This window comes from Canis lupus, chromosome 22 (assembly GCF_011100685.1).
Source record: "Canis lupus familiaris isolate Mischka breed German Shepherd chromosome 22, alternate assembly UU_Cfam_GSD_1.0, whole genome shotgun sequence".
NCBI classification, from domain to species: domain Eukaryota; kingdom Metazoa; phylum Chordata; class Mammalia; order Carnivora; family Canidae; genus Canis; species Canis lupus.
In genome coordinates, this window is record NC_049243.1 from 30,405,505 (window position 1) to 30,427,866 (window position 22,362).

A 22,362-nucleotide genomic window follows, 5' to 3' on the forward strand; every position below is an offset into this window, starting at 1 on the left:
ACGTGAGGACCACAGTCAGCAGGTACAGATGAGCCCCATGTGGGACCCAGAGCCACCAGGACCAGATGAGGCTCAGGTGGGGACCAAAAAGACCAGGTCCAGGTTGAGGCCCAGGTGGAGCCCAGAGGCACCAGGTCCACGTGAGGCCCAGGTGGCAACCAGATTCACCAGGTCCAGGTGAATCCCAGGTGGGGACCAGATTCACCAACTCCAGGTAAGGCCCAGGTAGGGACCAAAGTCACAAGGTCTGGGTAAGACCCAGGTGGGGACACAGTCTCCAGGTCTCCAGCTATAGCTGCCACTTCTTTTAAACATTTTTCATCATAAATATAACCCTCTAAATTTTTTTTAATTTTTATTTATTTATGATAGTCACAGAGAGAGAGAGAGGCAGAGACACAGGCAGAAGGAGAAGCAGGCTCCATGCACCGGGAGCCCGACGTGGGATTCGATCCCGGGTCTCCAGGATCGCGCCCTGGGCCAAAGGCAGGCGCTAAACCGCTGCGCCACCCAGGGATCCCAAATATAACCCTCTAATAGAAAATTGCACCCCAAGAAATATCACAAAGTGAACACCTGCATAACCATTACCAAAATCAAGAAATGGAACATATTTCTCATGGTCTCCCTCAGTAACTACTTCCTTCTTCCTCTGGAAAGGTAACTGCTTCTGGTCCACACTTACTTTTGGTTCCAGTTCTGTCCCCTCGATCCCATGTAGCTGCCAAAAGTGCTGCTTTGTTTCTCAGCCTCTCTGCTACCTCTTTCAGAAACAGCAGATATCCCTGGGGAAAAACTGACCCAAATCCTGGGCTTACCCCTCTGGACTTCCTTTTTCAATCCAGATCTTGACTCCACAATTCTTTACCATTTTGTTGTTTTTTTTTTTTTTTTTTTTACCACTTTGTTAGCTCACCAATGCTTTCTCTCTCTCTTTTTTTTTTTTTAAAGATTTTATTTATTTATTCATGAGAGACACAGAGAGAGAGGCAGAGACATAGACAAAGGGAGAAGCAGGTTCCCTGTGGGGAGCCAGATGCAAGACTCAATCCAAGGACCCCAGGATCACGGCCTGAGCCGAAGGCAGACGCTCAAACACTGAGCCACCCAGGCGTCCCTCACCAGTGCTTTCAAGAAGATATTTTTAGTTTATTTTCCCACTTTTCATAGCTATTCTCTGTTATAGTTGGACAGAATTACTTTATCAGCCATGCCAGAAGTGAAAATCCCAGGCAGATGAAACCTGCAGTTACTCTTTTTAACCTCTTTCCACTCAGCCACAAAAAGCATGAGAATATATTCATGGCTCAGCATACAGACATAGAATAGTAAATTTGACCCCAGTATTTTATCTTCTTTTATATTAGGCTATAGTCTTCTTCTAGACATAGTACATAATGTCTTGATAGCATTTTAACTTTCAATTTACCTTCTAAACACTAACTGATTATTTAACTACTTAATTGAGGAATACTAGTGTTTATCCATTCAACAGTTGCCTAACCAAAATGCTGGTTTACTTTCATTTATATGTCATTCAAATATTTATTGATGGTTTCCACATGCCAAACATTGTTCTAGAAACTAGAACAAGACAGGCAAGAGCTCTGCCTAGGAGATAGAGACAAAATAAATATTTGAATAAGTGAGAAAATTGACACAGAGTGGAATAAAAATGATTATGGATTAAGAAACATTATGTGAAGAATTAATATAGATTGATGTGAGAAAGTAAAGAATAATCACTTTATAATGCAAATCATGAAAGGCTTTCCTGAAGAGTTGCTACTAACGCTCAGATCTGAATAATAAGAAGGAGCCACAGTGTGAGGTCAGAGAAGAGCCTGTAAGTAAAGGGGAGATTTTGTAACAAAGCTCTGGAGCTGGATCAAGCCTGATTCATTCAAAGAACAGAACACAGGCCAGCAAGGTTGAGTACAATGAGTGAAAGGGAAGGTGGTATAAATGAGATAAGAATCACAAACTGGACCCAGATTAGGATGGGTTTTGTCAGCCAGTATAAAGAGTTGATATTTTATTCTCATTGTGATAAGCTTTGGTGAAGATTTAAGTGAGTTTGGGAAGGGAGAAGGAAGGTTGATGGAATCTAAAATACATTTTTAAAACAATTTCTCTGTCATGTGGAGATTATGCTGTGTATGGGGTAAATTAATTAGTGTTAAATAAAGAAATGCTTTAAAAAATTTTAGAGGGCACCTGAGTAGCTCAGTGGTTGAGCATCTGCCTTTAGCTCAGGTCATGATCCTGGGGTCCTGGAATCAAGTCCCGCATCAGGCTCCCCACAGGGATCCTGCTTCTCCCTCTGCCTGTGTCTCTGCCTCTCTCTGTGTGCCTTTCATGAAAAAACAAAATCTTAAAAAAAAAATTTTTAGGATCTTTTAAACAAAGGCTATTTAGTACCAGCAATTGCTTTCAAAGCTGAAAGAAGACCTAAGATTTCAAACAGGGTATAATGAGGCAACTTGAGATTCACCATAGCCTCCACTACTTCCAGGACTGAAGGAACCAAGAGAGGTAGTGTGACCATGGCCCAGACACTGGAGTCCTCCAACAACAGAACCATCATCATCACCTCTCATCCAGGTCAAATTGCCAAGCATGGAGGTATCAAGTGTGCGCTAAATGAAGGCATGCCAATTTATCATAGACCATATGAGAACAGTCGCCTAATCATTGAATTTAAGGCAAACTTTCCTGAGAATGGCTTTCTCTCTCTCCTGATAAACTCTCTTTACTGAACAAACTCCTACCTGAGAGGAAGGAAGTAGAAGAGACTGATGAAATGGACCAGGTCGAATAGTTAGACTTTGATCCAAATCAGAAAAGACAGCACCATTACAATGGGGAAACATATGAGGATGATGAACATCATCCTAGGGATGGTGTTCAGTGTCAGACCTTTTAATGAGGCCAGTGAATAACACTATTGGCTTCTTACTTGCGGTAGTGAATGAGTGGAGGATTATAATCACAGTTCACTACTTGCTATTGTTTTTGTTTTAATATTCAACTATAGTTGTGTTTTAAAAGTCAAAAGAAGAATAAACTCAAATACAAAAGCTCAAAATAAAGTCCATATATTATCATGAAAGGGACCTCTTGGTACAATTAGGTCTACAGTCTATAGGACTATCTCAAGCAGCTGGAGCCAAAGAGAAGATGTGGTATAGGAGCCATCAAAGCAAACAATCTTCCACCAATCTTCCTCTCTACTAGGAAAGTCTACCCACAAGCCAGAGGGCAAGGGAGGCTGGGAAATTTAGTTTGCTGAGGCACGGAGCTGAACAAGAGATCAGAAAACACAAAGACAGTTGATCAGCCCAGAAAACAAAAGTAGAAACAAAGAGACCAAGAGGAGGCCGATGCAGTAGGTCAAAGGAAATTATAGCTGATTAGACCAGAAAGGCAGAAGTGGAAATGACCACAAATAAATGGGGTCAATTTATTTGAAATATGATCAATAAAACTCATTTGGAGAGTGGGTGTAGCAAGTGAGAGATAAAGTGTAAACTTAAGGATAACTCCTAGGTTTTTTTACTTGAACAACTGAAGAGATAATATTACCATCTATAAGGATGAGAAAGACTTAAAAAAACTCAGTGGACATTAGATGTGATGAATTAAAAATTCTGTTTTGGCCATGTTAAATTCAAAGCATCAATTAGACATCTATGTGGAGATTTCCAGTAGGCACTGGGTATATGAATCTAGAATTATGGGCAAATCTCAGGATTCAAGATATAGATTTGGGAGTCACTGGTATGTACATTGTCCTAAAACAAAAATGGGATAGATGAAATTACCAAAGGAATATACGTAGACAGAGAGAAGACATCCAGGAGCATTCAAATACTTGAATGCTATTGACAGGTCAGGAAGGATAAAAACAGAGAAAGGACCATTGTATTGGCAACCCAGAGATCACTTATGATTTTGATAGTAGCCATCCCAGTTTAATTGAGGGTATAGAAGCCAAATTCGAATTGGTTGAGGAGAGAATAAAACTATTATATGGGGGGAAAAACTATTTTGAAGAAATTTTGTTCCAAAGAGGAGCAGAGAAATAGAGCTATAGCCACAAAGGAATGAGTTTTTCATCTTTTTAAAGATAGGATATTTAAGGGAAGCCTGGGTGGCTTAGTAGTTGAGCATCTGCCTTTGGCTCAGGGTGTGATCTCAGGGTCCTGGGATTGAGTCCCACATCGAGCTCCCAGTAGGGAGCCCGTTTCTCCCTCTGCCTCTGTCTCTGTGTTTCTTATGAATAAATAAAAATAAAATGGTCTAAAAAAACAGGATATTTAAGATAGAAGGAAAATTTGATTAGATATTGGTGGAAATTATCCAAAGGAGGGTTACAGAAGATTCAACAGACAGAGGAGGAAAACTGATAGGGCCAAGACCTTAAAAAGTTAAGAAAAATATGATTCAAAGAACACAGATTGAGGGGTTTGGCCTTTGATAGACACAGGGACACTTCATCCACAATAAGAGAGGACAAATCAGAGTTGGCTACAAAAGTGGGTAGGTTGATGGTTGAGAATCTTGGAGGGTTTCTATTTGATTATTTCTGTCTCAATAGTGAAACATGAGACAAGGTCATTGGCTAAGAGTGAAGGGGTAGAGTAAGAAAAGAGTTTAAGGAGAGTTTGAGAGAGGGTTTTAAACTGTTTTGAAAAAATGATAAACATGCAAAAGATGTATATTAGTGTTGCCTTCTATGACAGTATCACTGGAGTAGATGACTAACAGAGCCTAACTAGGCAAGTACAACAGAGAAAATGAAGGACTTTAGGGCAGTTATGGGTTTATGATGGTGAACTATGGAAACAAAGTTGAGTCAGGTCAGAAATGAGGGGTTAACTCTCTCCTGAGTAGATGTGTTACACACCTGGCTAATCACCTACATGACAGCAAGCAATGCAGCTTTTTTTTCAGGACCACAGATTGTATGTATACAACAGAACATCTGCTCAAAGCCAAGAATGACCAACCCAACCAAACCGAGGAGTAGAATCCAAGAGTTTTTGATAAAAAAAAAAAAAACTTATGAGTGTCTTCTACTCTGAGAATTCATCCTTAATTGTTTACAAAATAAGTATTTGCATCATCCCACTATTTCTTCATATGGGATAACTAGAGGGGAAGGCATTATTATTATTATTATTATTATTATTATCATCTACAGATAGTGTGTTTTTTAAATTTTGGTGTTGAAACTCTTAAGTAAAGCTCTGTAAACCCTACTAAGTTTGGTCAAATGAAATAGATTCTAAAACAAAGATCCCTTATTTTACAGACTAGTTTATTTTCATCAAAATATAAAGCAGCCAGACATTAGGAACATTTTTAGCAACCAGAAAATAGGTCATAGTAAGGATCGGGGGGGGGGGGGTGTCATTTTTAAAAACATTTTATAGACTGTTATAGATATATGGGATATCCAAGTTGAAAGAGTGAAGGACTAAATTAACTGGATTATATATCATTACGTAGACCTAAATATAGTAAGGGGAGTCTTCTTTATTCTTTCAGCAATTTAAGCAACTTAAAAATTTTCCCAAGCTGCATAAGTATGGGCTATATTCAACATTTTAGGGCCTTATTTTCCTCCTCTGTGAAATGAACCTCAAAAATTACCATATGTTTCTTATCCTTTCTTTTATTAATGTGGTGTATCATGTGGATATATCTGCAAATATTGAACCACCCTTATAGCCCAGGAATAAATCCCACTTGACTGTGGCAAATGATTCTTTTAATGTCCTGTTAGATTTGATTTGCTAGTACCTTGTTGAGAATTTTTACATCCATGTTCATCAGGGGTATTGGCCTGTAATTCTCCTTTTGCAATCAAGGTAATTATGGACTCATAGAAAGAGTTTGCACCCCCCAAAAAACAAATGATCCAGTTAAGAAATGGGCAGAAAACATGAATTAACATTTTTCCAAAGAAGACATACAGATGGCTAGCAGACATATGAAAAGATGTTCACCATCACTGATCATCAGGGAAATGCAAATCATAACTACAGTGAGAGACCACTTAACATGTACCAGAATGGCTAAAATTAACAACACAGGAAACAACAGATGTTGGTGAGGATACAGAGATACAGGAACCCTCTTACACTGTTGGTGGGAATGCAAACTGGTATAGCTACTCTGGGAAAAGGTGTGGAATTTCCTCAAAAATTTAAAACTAGTACTACCCTATAAACCAGCAATTGCACTACTTGGTAATCACCCAAAGGATACAGAAATACTGCTTTGAAGGGGCACATGCACCCCAATGTTTATAGCAGCACTATCAACAATAGCCAAATTATGGAAAGAACTCAAATGTCCATCGACTGATGAGTGCATAAACAAGAGTGGTTCTTTATATTTATGGAATATTAGCCACCAAAAAGAATGAAATCTTAGCAACTACATAAATGGAGCTAGATAGTATTATGCTAAATGAAGTAAGTCAGTCAGATAAAGACAAATACCTATGATTTTACCTATACATTGGGACTTAAGAAACAAAACAAACAAGCAAAAAGAGAGAGAGAATCAAATCATAAAACATACTCTTAACTATAGAGAACAAACTGATGGTTACCAGAAGGGAGCTGGATCGGTAATGGTTGAAATAGGTGGTGGGGATTAAAGAGTGCACTGGTTGTGATGAGCACTGGCTAATGTATGGAAATGTTGAATCACTATATTGTACACCTGAAACTAATATTACACTATTTGTTAACTAACTGGATTTTAAATAAAAACTTTAAAAAAATAAGCCCATTTAAAGGCCTTATCCTTTCTGTATGTCTATGCCATTGTCAAGAGCAGCTGTGGCATTATTTGTAAGTGGTGGGCTTTGTAGTCACAGAGCTCAGACCATCCTCTAGCTTCTCCTCTTACTGTGTAGCCTTGAACAAACTACATAAACTTGCTAATATTTAGCACCCATGTCCCTCAAAGGGCAATATTCTTCTAAATGTCTTAAGAGTTTAATGATGTTAGATATTGTAGAGTTCATATTCTGTGCCTGGAACTTAGTAGAGTTGAATAGATGATGGCTATTACTAGACAATGATAAACAGGGCAATGAATCCTGTCTGCTAAAGTGCTCCAAATTCTATAAGTAGAGAATATATAAAAAGAATCATACAGGGAGGGAGTCAAGGAGTCAAGTGAACAGGCTGGAAAGAGGTGCCACACATATCAAAGATGAAGTTTCAACTATTCTTGGTTGTGGCATCCTATACCCAGGAATCCAAATTCCCAAGAAGCCCATGGAATCATTTCATTTGAAGCTTTTTGATATAAAAGGTGAGAAGCTGGGAGGCTATAAACACTTCTTCTTTGTCATAGACAATTCTGCTTGGTAAACTGGCAGCACCAGTGACAACTTAGTAACTCACCCTATATAAAACTTTGCTCCAAAGAGTCCTAAAATACGAGATTAAGATTTCTAGTGGATGTGAAGGTTATTGTCTCCAAGGGAATCATTTCTTGAACCAACAGAAGACTGTTGAAAAGATTTGTGAGAAACCAAAAAAATAATTTCTTCTGCATTTTCCAAGATGACATTGCAAAACATTACATCTAGGAATCAGTAATGTGACAAAATAGTTTTTGTTTTATTCTAGGTAGACAATAAATACAATGCAGTGATTTAATGTAACTGCATGGATTTCTTTCTCCTTTACTGACATGGCATATGCATCATTTTTATCTACCATGCTGGCTGCTATTATAAATGTACTCATTTTGTATTCCTTAAAATAACCCGTTTGACATCATTTGTGTGATATACACATGCAAGACAAATATGACATAAAAACCAAATAACTACATATAATTTTCTATTAGAGGAGCCCATTTGGAGACTGAAATTTCTAATGAAGAACTTTAATCAATTTATAATCCTGAGACATTGGAAATATAAAGGATCTCAGAGACCATCAAGACCAATCTCCTCATCTAAAAAAATAAGAAAACTGAATCCCAGAAAGGACAAATGTTTTACACAGGATCACACAACTAGTTAGAAATAGAACAGGGAAAAAAATCCCAGACCTCCTGACTCCACAGATGGTTCTCAAAACACTGAGCTGGTTATCAATTTAAAGTAGACCATTCCAAGCAATAATAGATTCACCAAAAAACGACTTCGTATAAAGTATGAGGCAGCTCTGTAAGCAAATAGTCAGAATCTTAATGAAATCAAGATGAGATTAATGAAAATTAAGAAGCCAGACTACTGAAGAAAGGCAAAATTTATTAAACAGTTAATATATTTAATTTCCCCCACTTACTTTGTGTAGGCTTGCTAGAGATTTTAACATTGTATGAGAGCTATATACAGATGTCTTATATCTTTTATTCTAATCTTAAAGAGTCTGGAAAGAAGTCACAGATGCCAAGAAGTAGGAGGAACAAAAGTAAATATAAATGAGCAACCATGTTAATTTGAGAAATTTCAGGCAAGAGTTCATGTACCAAAAATGAGTTTGAGGACTAGATGTTCTACAAACAGGAAGAATTTAGGCATCAAAATCCAATTTGATCGAACCAGTTTGTGCAAACCAAAGGAAATTGTGTGCAAGACAGTTTGCAATGAGGTTGTCATTTCCGAGAAAAGGGTTTTATATTCATACAAGATTCATAAGCAAAATCATGTCAAGTATGATGGTGTTGTTAAAGGATATAGCTGTAAAGTCAATCCATCCACCACAGTAAAAATTGTGTTTAATGTAAATATTGAGAAGCATTTTAAAATATGAATTCTAGTTACTAAATATAAACATCCAGTGGGAAAATGGCTATAATAAAAAAATTTAAGCCCATGATTATCTGTATTCAGGTACCAAATGCCACCAGGAAAGTAACCTAACCTTTAATTTCAGTCTCTTAGTGGTCAGTAACAATATCCCTGGCCAAGTTGATTATGAACAGGCCAATAAGACCTCTTCAGCATTGTAATGTTCTGAATACATTTAAATCTCATAGTCACAACCAACAAAATGAAGACATATACCAATATCTGAAAATTTAAAACTCAATATATGTTTTATCTCAAGAAAGAATTCTAAGACTATATCTGGCTCACCAAATTCTTGAAAATCAACATTGTTAGATTTGAATTATCAGTTCCTATATTCAGAGATTAGTAATTGCTATGTTTTAAAATAATTTCTTACATAAGAAATAATGTGTTTATTATAGAAAAGTAGAAATTATATACACAAAGAGACAATAAGAATAAATTCCAGATAATATGCAGTGAGAACAAGGCAAGGATGTCTGCTCCCTCTATCTCTATATAATATTATATTTGAGGGCCTGGCCAGTTGTGTTGCAAATCAAGAAAAAGAGAAAAAATTCTAATTGGAAAGAAAAAGTAAAACTTGCCTTGTTCATAGATGACAATGTTATACACAGTAAATCTTAATAATCTACAAAATAAGCTATCAGAACTAAGAAGTGAACATAACACAGAAACAGGATACAAGGTAATAGTGAAAAATCAACCATAGTTTTATAAACCAACAATGTTTATGTTCCAATAAACAATTGTAAATTTAAAACTTTTTAAATGCCATTATAATAGTATTAACAAATGAAATACTGAGGATAAACTTAAAACACAAATGCAAGAACTCCACACTAAAAACCATAAATATTGCTGAGAAAATTAATGGAGACCTAAGTAGATGGAGAAACATACCATGTTCATGGAATGATTGATTCAAAATTAAGATATCAATTCTCCCCAAATTGATCTATAGAGTCAATGCAATTTCAATAAAAATGCCACGGAGTTTTTTTGAATTGACAAACTGACTCTAAAAAGCATATGAAAATGGAAGAGACCTAAAATATCCAAAACAATTTAGAATATGAGGAACAAAGTTTGGAGATATAAACTACCTGATTTGAAGACTTACTATAAAAAGCTATAGTTGCCAAGACAGTGTAATAGTAGCATAAAAATAAATGATAAAATGAAACAAAATAATCAATCCAAATATAGTTTCACATATATATGTGCAGTTTGTGGTCTTTAATGTTTTTCTTGGTTTGGTTTGGTTTTTGGGTTTGGGTTTTTGGCTTCTTAAAAATTATATTTAAGTAAACATGACAATTACTACTTAAAAATTGTATTTAAGTATCCCAACATGGGGTTGGAAGTCATAACTCTGAGATCAAGAGTAGCATGGGCATAGAGCCTACTTAAAAAAACAAAAACAAAAACAAAAACGGTGTTGCCTTTTTTAAAATGTCCCCAAAGTTATCTGGGGAGGAAAAAAGAGTTTTTTCAACAAATGGAACTGAAAAATTGGATCATCACTGTAGAAAAAAGGATGAACTTTGACCCTTACTTCACATTGCAAACAAAAATAAACACCAAATGGATCATCAACCTAAACGTAAACATCAAAACTATAAAACCTCTTTAAAAAATCAAAACAAGAATGAGAAAAACCCTTGAGAAAGGCAAAGATTTCATAAATAGAACACACAAAAAAAGGAATCATTTTTAAGGAAATGATTAATTGGACTTTAAAAAATTTTAAATTTTTACTCCTCAAAAAACACCACTAAGTGGAAAAGCCAAGTCTAGGACCAGGAAAGATTTTTGTAATCCATATACCTGGCAAAGGACTTATGTCTAAAATAATTTTAAAAACTCATAACTTAACTGTATGATAGCCCAATTGAAAAATAATGTAAGCAAAAGATTTGGACACTTCACAAAAAATGACTTATGTATGGTTATTTGGAAAGGTGTTCAACATCCTTAGTCATCAGTGAAATCCTAATTAAAACTAGATACTGCCACAAGCTCACTATAGTTGTTAATATTAAAACACTTATAGCACCAACTATTGACATGAATGTGGAGTAATTGATATCATACACTCATTATTCATGGCAGTGTAAACGGTGCATTTATATTAGAGAATGCTTTGACCCAACAATTATACTCTTAGATATTTACCAGAGGGGTACATGGATAGCTCCCTCAGTTAAGCATTTGTCTCTTGATTTCAGCTCAGGTCATGAGCTCAGGGTTGTGAGATCAAGCCCCCACATAAGGCTCTGCAATGGGCATGGAGCCTGTTTAACATTCTCATTTTCTCTCTCCCTCTGACCCCCGCCCCCATTAAAAGAAAAGTATTTACTAAAGAGTAATGGAAACAAGTATTTATAAAGTCTTGACAATTAATATTTACTTAGAAGCCTTATTAATAATAGCTAATAAATGGAGCAACCAAGAAGTCAAACAAAATTTAAAAGGATAAACAAACTGTGGTGTATGCATACAATCAGGTACTGTTCAGCAATAAAAAAGAATGAACTACTGATACATATAACAACATAGTGAAAATCTCAGAATCATCATGCTAAGAAAAAAACATCAGAATTAAATAATATGTATCATAGGAGTGTATTTATATAAAATTTTAAAATGTGAAAAAATAACCCATAGTGACAGGGAAAAAAATGGTTGCATGGGGCAAGGAGTCAAATTTTTTTTCAAGTTTTTTACTGTAAAGGAACATGAGCAAAATTTAAAGAAAGGGGCAGAGATGGAAATGTATGTTTGTATTGTGGTAGCAGTTACATAGGTTTGTACATCTGTCAAAACTTGAAAGTACACTAGAACTCCCAGACTGACAAGCAAGCAAATAAAGAAGAAAGAAGGAAATTTTAGCAAGTCAACAAAAGTAGGGAAATGGAGAGGGGGAAAATAAATAGCAAATATCAAACAAGAAGGTATAAAATCAAGTATATCACATGACCTGACCTATTTTTAAAGAACTCTGCTTTAAGAAGAGGCTGAGAAGGTAGAAGCAAGTTTTCTTCTAAATATGCCCTCTACAAAGAAGTCTTCCTTGGGTCTCTTATCTAAAGCAGTCACACACATCCCATTTGTGATGACATAGAAAAATGCATAACTGAACAGAAAATTACTAGAATTCATGTGATATTAGCAAGAGTACTGGATACAAAAATCAATACATAAAAATCAATTTTCTTTCTATAGAGTAAACAAATAATTGCAAAATTTTGAAATATCACAACGGCATCAAAATGTCAAAAATCTAGGAATCAATACATTATGTATATGTACATATATATAATATTACTGCAAAAATTTAAATAAGACCTAAATAAATATGGATGCATACAATGATTCTCATGAATTAAAAAACTCAATATTATAAAGATGTAAACTCTTCTAAAATTTGATCTATGGATTCAAAATTTGTTTATGGATGAGAATTTCTACAGCTTTTGGTAGAAGGTGGCAATCTAAACTCTACATTAAAACGCAAAAGACCAAAAATAGCCAAGATGAAGAACAAAATGAGAGTACTTACTTAACTAGATATATAACTGCAGAAACAACATGGTACTGCCTCAAGAATAAACAAATAGACCAATACAACTATTAAAGAATCCAGAAAGAAACTTACATATATTAGATGACCTGACTTATGATAAAGATAACATTGCAGAGCACTAGGGAGAAAGAGACTATTTCAATAAATGTCTATGGGTCAACTGAATATTCAATTCTAAATAAGTGAAACTATATCCCTAACTCATATTATATAGAAAAAGCAGTTTTAGGCAGATTGAAGACTTAAATGTGAAATGCCAAAGTTCCTAGATGAAAATGTTTGCATATAGTTTTAAGATCTTGAAGTAGTTTCAACCGAATATAAAAGTCCTCATGATAGGGAATAAAACTGATAAATTAGATTACGGTGAAATTAAGAACCTCTATTGAAAGATTCAATACAAAAATGTAAATAGGCAAGTTACAGAATTGGAGAGGGTGTTTGCTACACTTAAAACCAACAAAGGGCCCAAACACAGACCGCAGAGGTACTCCAAATCATCATTAAAGAGACAATTCTACTCACTTGAATAGGATAACCAGATGGTCCAAAGCATAACCAAATGGTCAATAAAGTTATGAAAACTGTCCAAAGACAATAGCAACCAAGGAAACGCTCCATGAGATAAATCAGTATCACCATAAACCCACCAGAATGAGAGAAATTTTAAATCCTGAAAATATCATGGTGATAATTCACTAACCTGTGTATTTATGATTTGCATATTTAGTGCTCTTCACAATAAAAGTTACAATTAGTTAAAAAATAAATGGTAGGGGGATCAAAATTAGAAAGTCATTTAAGAGGAGTGCCTGCATGACTCAATCAGTGAAGAGTCTACCTTTGTCTCAGGTCATGATCCCAGGGTCCTGGGATCCAGCCCCACTTCCTGAGCTCTGCTCAATGAGTAGTCTGCTTCTCCCTCTCCCTCTGCTGCTCCCCCTGATTGTGCTCTCTATCCCTCTCTCTCTCTCTGTCAAATAAATAAAATTGGGGAAAAAAGTCATTTAAGAGAGCAAATAAAAATATTCTAATGAATGCACAAACGCCCAATTAATACTTATAGAAAGTAGAAACTTTTGTCAAAAATTTAGCTCAGCCAATATTCATTTTATGCAGTTTCAGTTAGGATTCTAATTTTGATGATTCTGTTGAGGTTTCCTGGGGGAGGGAAGATGGATAAAATTTTTTTAGGATTCATAACATGAAAGAAGTGTCAATAATAGAAAAGAAGACTGTAAACAAATAGAAATGGTAAGGGGAATATATGCCTTACTAGATATTTAAGTTTACTATAAAGTCACTGTAATCTCTGGCACTGACACAGAAATAGATAAATATATTTATGGGACAAAATAGAGTCCAGAAATAAATCCACAAAAGTGACATTTTAATTCGGTGGGAAATAATTGGTTTATTAATAAATGATCCTGGCATAATTGGCTCTCTACAAGAAAACAAGCTAGATCTACCTCGCACCATATGCCAAAATGAATTCCAGATGGATAAAATTTTAAGGCAAAATATTTTTGAAGTTTTTAAAAACTAGAAAACTAAGAAATTTTCACAAACTTGAGGTAGAAAAAAACTTTCTATGCAGAACATAATTGTCTGAAATCATAAATGAGACATACTTTGACTTCACAAAATTAAAACATATATATACATATATATGTCAAATCCACTGTAAACAAAGTCACAATAAAAAATGATAAACTAGGAAAACATTTGCAGTTCATGTGACAAAGGACTACTATATCTAACAAGCAAAAAGAATGCCTCTAATTTGAAAAATAATGAAGGACCCACTGTGAAGGTTTGGGAAGATTTGGGGCCACGTCCATGCTGACAGTCTCATTTTATTTTATTTTATTTTATTTTATTTTATTTTATTTTATTTTATTTTATTTTATTTTATTTATTTATTTATTTTTTTTTCCTAACAGTCATTTACCAGACAATGGTTAGGAACCACTAGAAACAAAGTGACATTAATTGGGGATGACTTGTTACAATCAGAAAGCATAAATATACAGTAAGTAGGAGGTTTATATGTTGCCCCACAGAATATGTACAAGTTGGAGCTACTGTGAGGCTGAGCAGGAATTCCTGGACCATACCCCCAGCTCAAAGTGGATCTCCGCATACATTTATCCTTGCAAATGCACAATGTGAGAAATCAAGGTTGCCAGTGAAATAGCACTTTGCCTGCTGAGTGTCTTCTTCCCCACAAATATGCACAAGTCTGTTCTCCAGTGGTGGTCTGTGGCCTCACAGCTCTTGCCCCTTCATGGTGCCACGATCTCTCAGTGGCACATGGAGACAAGGCATAGGCTGGACCCCTACTTCTGCTTCCACTGGTTCGTAAGCTCCTGCCTTCACAGTCTCCAGACTGGAAGAAAAATGGACAGAAGCTATAAATAGGCAATTCATAGAAGATGAAACCCAATTGGCCAATAAATGTGGAAAGACACTTAGCTTCATGAGTATCTAGAGAAGTAGAAATTAAAGCACAATTAAAAAGTGCTAAATAAATTAATAGCACTTTTCAGGGCATCTGGGTGGCTCAGTGGTTGATTGTCTACGTTTGGCTCAGAGCATGATCCCAGGGTCCTGGGATGGAGTCCAGCATCAGGCTCCCTGTGGGGAATTCACTTCTCCCTCTGCGTCTGTCTCTGCCTCTCTCTCTGTGTCTCTCATAAATAAATAAATAAAATCTTAAAAAAAAAAGTGGCACTTTTCACTCATATCAACAAAATAAGACATATGGCTTTCAACGCTGACGAAGATGTGGGGAAAGGGGCATTCTCACAATTTATTGCCGAGACTCAAGCTCCTTGAAGTCAGCTAATGTTGAGAGATCTGGTAATTACTATAAACATGCAAGATCAAAGAATTCCACTTTGGAAAACCTATTCTACATAAACAAAAGCACCAATATGTGATGAAAAGTGTAAAGATGATGGTTGCAACAATTTTTGTAGCAATAAAGAAGGAAAAATTAAAAAAAAAAAAAACTCTGGAAACAAATGAATGTCACCAACACAGAAATAGTGAAATACATTGTGGAATATCCATTCTGTAGATGCAGCTTTATGAAATTCTTTATAAAACCAACTGGGTACACCTGGATGGAAAAGTGGGTGACAATATTTCACGTTTGCAGAAACAGAGAATTCACCCATCAAAGGAGTCAATGGAAGGTAACATGAAAATTCATTCATTAAATTGACTCAAGTAATATTGATCTAGTGGCAACTGAATGTTAGGATTATGGTGTAGGGTTAGGGTTAGGGTTAGGGTTTAGGGTGAGTGTAAGGAATTAAAAGAGAAGGGAAAGGAGAAATGGGGAGGTGTTAATCAATGGGTGTAAATCAGTGGGTAAGTTCTAGAGATACATTATCTAGAGATACATTATCCCTCTAGATGACATTGTAATGTAATCTAAAAATCTTCTAACAGGGTAGATCTCACGTTTGGTGTGCTTACTATAATAAAATAAAATTTTAAATTAAGAAAAAAAAGGAAAAGATTTAGATCAGTGTCTACTCACTTATGGATATCCAGGACGCATTGCTAATTTGCATGTGCATAAGTATAATATGATAACTTTTTCATAAAAGAGAAAATAAGATCCTCTAGATATATATATATTTCTATGAGTACTGAGAAAGTCACAGAACTTTACCATCCAACATGCATATCAGTTTGAAACACCTGGGGATAAAGGGAAAAATTATCTCTTGATATATCTTTGCATTGTTTCACCAATGAGTATGTATTTTGTAATTACAGATTTTCACTAAACACTTTTTGTAGAATACTTGTTAACTAATTGAAAACAGACATTTGACCCCACTCTAATATAAACTCACACATTCTAATATGAATTCTTTCCCTTCACTTCTTTATCACTCTTCTTTGTTGAATTGACTTCTGCCCTCTCTCTATCCCTTCCCTAGCTCTCTTGTTAGCACTTTTTTCTCACTCTTTCTGAAAATCAATCATTTCTGATCATCCCTTCCCATAGCCATTTGTTTCTGTGTGTTTAAGGCCTTTATTTCACTTATTCATGGTACTGAATCCCCACAAATTGAGAGGAAATGTACAAGACAGATAAGGAAATTGAAAAATTAAAATAGGCTGAGATAATCTCTTAATGTAACATACATTGAATTCCTAGAGGGAAGTACACAGAAGTCTGTTTTGAAACACCAAAAAGTTACCAGCTACCTGAGGTTAGCCTTTAGAGCAAAATCCTGGAGAAAGATAGCTTGGCTTTGCCAGATGAACACGAAAGAGGGCTGGCATTCCTGATATTGCAAACAGCGGGTGCATGTTGTCATTCATTGATTCTCTTTTTCTCCAGCAACATTCAATTTTCAGATCGACCACATGAATTATAGGAGTCTGCCTATTGGACTAAAATTGTACTAAAAATAAATTTCCTGTTCTGAAAAATGTAGAGAAATAAAGATGTTGCCAGGCTAGTAAAATAGGCCAACCCAAAGTATCAATTTGGAATTCAAATTCAGGAAGAGAAATAAGAATCATGCAAATGCTACCCTACTCTCCTGTAACTTTCCAGCATTTATATTTTTACCCCTTCTATAAGACAAATGTAATGCCTAGCATCACAGAGCCATGCAGGTTATGATGAGTGCAAACATGAAAGGAGCACAGAGTGCTGTGGTAGTGCATACACCTGCCATCCTTTGGTATGATTATCTAATAAAATATTTTGTTATATATGCTGATTCTCATGATTTGTTGGAGGCAATTTTTCTTTAAGGTAGAAGGAAGATGTGTGAACTGGGGACTAGAAGGAGGCACTGAAACACGAGTGCTACTTGCAAGGGCATTGTTGGAAAATAAGAACCTGGAAGCATTTGGATAGAACTCTACTGATGTCGCCTCTTCTCATCACACCACTCTGCAGGACTGCTGCCCAGATTGGAGGGATAGATGGGGAGAATGTGTTAGAATCAAGCAAATACACTTCTCTTTGGCTGGGTCATCTTCCAGAACAGAAATACATTCACTCAATAACATGGAAGAGAGTTTTACTATCTCAAGAATTTGCCTTGTATGTTGCAGAATTGCACACCTGTAGAGAGTATCACTGGAAGCTCTCTTAGAAACATCTATCTCAGCTCTTTCTTTTTATAGATTAAGTCAGAGCAGAACATTTAAATAAGATGTTCAAGATCTCAAAACAAAACAAAACAAAACAAAAAAGATGTTCAAGATCTCATAGTTACTAAGTAGTCTTTCCTTTCCATAATTCTACCTCCTTAAGTCAACTCCTTTGAACGAGAAGCAAGTAAATATTTCTTGAATTTCCACAAGCATGAATTAATTGAACATTTCTACAGTAGGAACATTTCTGTAGTAGGAATGCTACTTTTAAATACACAAAGGAAATTTGCTATTAAAAGAAGCTGAAATGAATTGTTTTTAGTGAAATAAATATCCTTTCATCAATATTAGGTTTTGGTGTTTAAATACTACTATATTTTTCTGCGAGACAGAAGTACTGCATTATATTCTTAAACTGTATCAGTGAAAAATCAATGGTCTTGTCACAATAGCTAGAGAAATCATTGCAATGATCTTATCAACTCCACCATTAGATAGTTACTCAGAAATGTCTTATGTTTCTATTCCACTAGATAATGTGCCCAAGTGTTTTTAAAAATAAAGGAAATCTCAAGATTGTCTAGTTAGAATAAGATCAGCACATTTATTCACATACATCCTCCACCCCTTGAAGTTTTGTTCATTCTGACTTGCCTTTTGCTTCTCTGCCGCCCTTCTGTAGACCTTTTTTCTCCTGGCATTTTAAATTTTTTTTCTATTACACGTGTTTCATCAGCTGCAGGGCACCACCTGTCTCTAAGCACTTGGCATTCGTGCCTAATAAATTGTTCTATAAATACTTTGGAGCCTTTCTTTACAGTCCTTTGTCAACCTTTCCCTACTACATTTCAATCTTCTGTGATTATACTTGCAATCGTACCTCAAAGAAAAGAAGAACATTCAGTTATGGTCTAAGAGAAGCACAAAGTTTGTAAAGGATGGTAAGTGAAACCATGTCTATTTTGGAAAATGGATCTGACACACCACAGCATATTCTCTTCCTCTCTGTCTTTATCCAGGAAAGCTTTTCCTTTCAGTGTTTATACCTCAAATATAACAACACATTCACACCAATGCAACATTTTAGTTCAACAAATATTTAAGTGCCTAGCATGTTGCAGGCACTGAACATGCCAGACAAATGAAACATAGAGGTGCCCTAGGAACTGCACAGTCTCCCATGAAAGGAAGACAGAGTACTGTTACTATATTACAAGGTTATTAGTGCTACATAATAGAGGTATTATCATGTGCTGGAAATTTTTAAGTTGTTCTTAAATGGATATATGAAGTAAAGTATATGAATCAAGTGTACATGGGAAATTAGAATCCAAGTGACTAATGGAAGAAACTTGGCATAGAAGACTCTGGTTGTGGCTATCTTCGGCCACTGAAGACCAGCCTATTCTGGAATTAGACCCTCCCTTGCTGAATATCCCAAAGTATTTGGAATCTCTCAAATTCCAAAACTATGTCTGCCCCTTTTGCAGGCTCGGTCCACCTCACCTGGGGGCTCTTTGAGATATTTATGCATAAATATCTAGTCTAATCTAGTCTCCAACTTCTTCGCCTGTCCCAAGAACTCTTCCTCCTGGCCATTTCCACCAGAGAGTTTCTCCAGTTCCTACAAACTGTAATTCTCACTCTCATCTCTAAATATTCATCCAGTGTCTGGAATTAACTTTAGAATTGGGCACTAGAATAAATCACTGCTTTGACAAAACCCAAAGCAGCTCCTGTTCCTACCCCAAATAATAACTAACATTAGCATAGAAAAGATATCAGCCTTAAGAGGTTGCAAACTCAGGGATATGAAACCAGACAAAAAATAAAGATGAAAGGGATAGTAAAAAGAACCAAAACCTATCAACCCAGGGCAGAAACAAGATTTTAAATAGAATAGCAAAGTCTGACTGGGAGGATTTTCAGGGGGTTCTCTAAGGTCAACAGGTTGGTTGCTTCCTTTTCTCCTGATCTGTAGTTTTTGTTGGAGTTTTGTTTTGTTTTGCATGCCTCCAATAGTTTCTTCCCACATCTTGATCACCCAAAAGGAAAACTATAGTTTTCTCATTATCCAAATGCCACATTTAGCCACTTCCACCCACACTTAAAGCACCAAGAATTCTGTCTGGAGAATTGAGTAAGGAGAAAAAGGTAAGGGCTCCGGTTCATCTGGGTTCAATCAGTCCCAATCTTCCAGTGGGTACTTGAAAGATGGAGGCTTTTAAGCCCCAAAATACTTTGAAAAAATTCTTGCAACTTCAAAGGAGTGTCAATGGGAGCCTTCGCAGAGCATTCTTCTAGGTTCTCTGTCATGTCCCAGCCGAAGCTCTGAGGTAGAACCTGCTGTCTCCAGGCTCACAATTTCAGCCCAACCTGGGGAACACACAACCTGGGTTCTTTCTTGGAAAAAACTGATTCTTTCCTATTTGGTTTGGACTTTTGTCTAGGTACCTCATGTCTCTTTTGAAACTATAATATCTTTGGGCAAGGAATTTCCACATGTTTTCTTTCTAAGCAAGGACTTAAGCTTAGGTCTTATCTGAGGGCAAGTTCTCTGGTCCTGTTTCTCACACAAGATGGCATATTTAGAAACGTTATCTGGTCTCTCCTTTACTATTATTTATCATGATAATATTTCCTATGTAAACTTGTGGCATGAAAATATTACCTCGTGAATATTAAATAATGAAGGTGGAAGGAGAAAACTATTCAGCCTTTCCTCAGAAAACCCTACGGCCTTGAGTAATTTCAAAGTATTTAACTTGAATATGCTTGTATCAGTCCTATGCATTTCAGACAAAATATAGACTGGTGTTGGCCCAAAGTTTCTTGTAAATTGTGTAGAATGCAGTGAATTTCCTCATAGAGACAATGATATAAATGATACTTAAATGTTGGTACCAATCCTCCTTAGTACATGTGATTTCATTTGACACTAATTATACTACCCATTGTATCAAACCTCCACACATACTAAAGGATCCCAGAACATACCACATACTCCACCATTGCTCCTCCTCACACCCAGCCTTCCTTGTCCTACCTCTAGAATGGCACAAAAGGGGAGAATAAAACTCACAAATAATGTTTATCTAGCAACTACTAAGTACTGGGGCAACATAGTAAATCCTACTTAATTTCCTATCAACAGGACGTTTGAAAATCCAGTCATTGAAAGTCTGAGAGGAGTTATTTTCATATAATATGTTAATGTCACAATATTTCCAGTTGCAGACCTTCTGGATTCCTCTATGCACCAGGGGACCATGGTTGGTGATAGATGTAAAGAGGAATAAAATGCTGTTTCTATCCTCAGTGAGTTTATTTAAGAATGACCAAAACAAACACCTAAATAGGTAATGCCTTTACCACAATATTGCTTTCATCCTGCACCTTTTTTTAGCAGCATGAGTAATAATACTGACCAAGAGGTTTAGAGTCAGAACTAGCTCTGAAAAACAGTTTTGGTTAGTATAACCCTAAAACTTTAATGCACCATGAAATCTAACTTCCACCATTGTCATGAGGTTTCCTAGGAAAACACAGGAACCCCGACTTGCAGTGTCCTATGTGAAATAAGAACTTTAAAAAATGCTGGTGCTCTTCCCTTCCCTCCTTGATATTTCATATTACACCTAGAATTTTAAAGTACTTTTTTAAAAAAGTGAAATTCCAGATTTCTGAACCACAGAGGAGACTGCCCAAACTAGGAGCATAATTGCTACTGTGGTGGACAGCCTACACTGTGGTGGACAGCCTACAGTGGATCATTTGGTATCTTATTTCTTCCACTGTAAACAGTTTTCCCTGTCCAAAGAGCCGTGAGAATGTGGGTTATCTACACTCGGTGGGTCTCTTATGATCACTAATACTGACCCCAGCTTGCTTTGGTGTGGAATCCTGCATACCAACTGCAAAGCCTGCACTGCTACAGAAGGACATATTTCAAAGCTGATGTAGTATCATTATTTGGAAATAAACGTCTATTATTACCCTTTATCTTCTTGTTTAGTAAGTGTCCCTTTGTTCAGAGTGACCTGGCAAAGTGTGACTAATAGGAGCTTGCAGCAAATTTTTTCAAAATCCATTCAGAAGTCTCAGTTGAAGGAAGGGAAAACTGCGAGGCTAGAAACATTTGGAAAAAAAAAATGCCAGGGGCTTGCTCAGAACTTGCTTATTAAACCTCAGACCTAGTTAGCAATAAGTTCTTCTCTTTTAGGTGAATAAGGAATGCTCTCTAAGGTGCCTGCCAGCTCTAAATTTCTATGATTTAAAGTGAGTGAGGTTTCCTTAAGAGAGTAAGGTTTTTAATGATATGAGCAGTGGATCTGAACCCTTAAGCTCTTCCTCAGAAATTCATTTCAAGGGACTGATTTCTGCTTTCAGAATTCATCAAAGCCCAAGCCTGTACTTACTCCATGGAGGCAAGCTTCTTTAGGGGAGCGTGCCTTTATGTGATGCACCGCCAAAGCAGCATGCATTTTTCACCTAGTTGTACAATATTGGGAGAAGTCCACAGAAATATTTTGAGCTGATGAAGCATTCTCATTCCTCTTCACTCCAGCCTGGGAACAAGGGATGAAATACAGTGTTCTATGAATTTCAGTTCTCAGTTAAAATTCTTATTTATCCTTGGTCTAAATTCTTAATCCGGGCTCACCTTAAATTCTTCCCAACACAGACTCCTGAGCTGCTGGGGACAACGAAATATATACAAAAATTCATTTAATCTTCATAATTACCCTCTGAGGAAGCATAGTTAATGTCACCATATTATAGCTGGAGAAAATTGAGG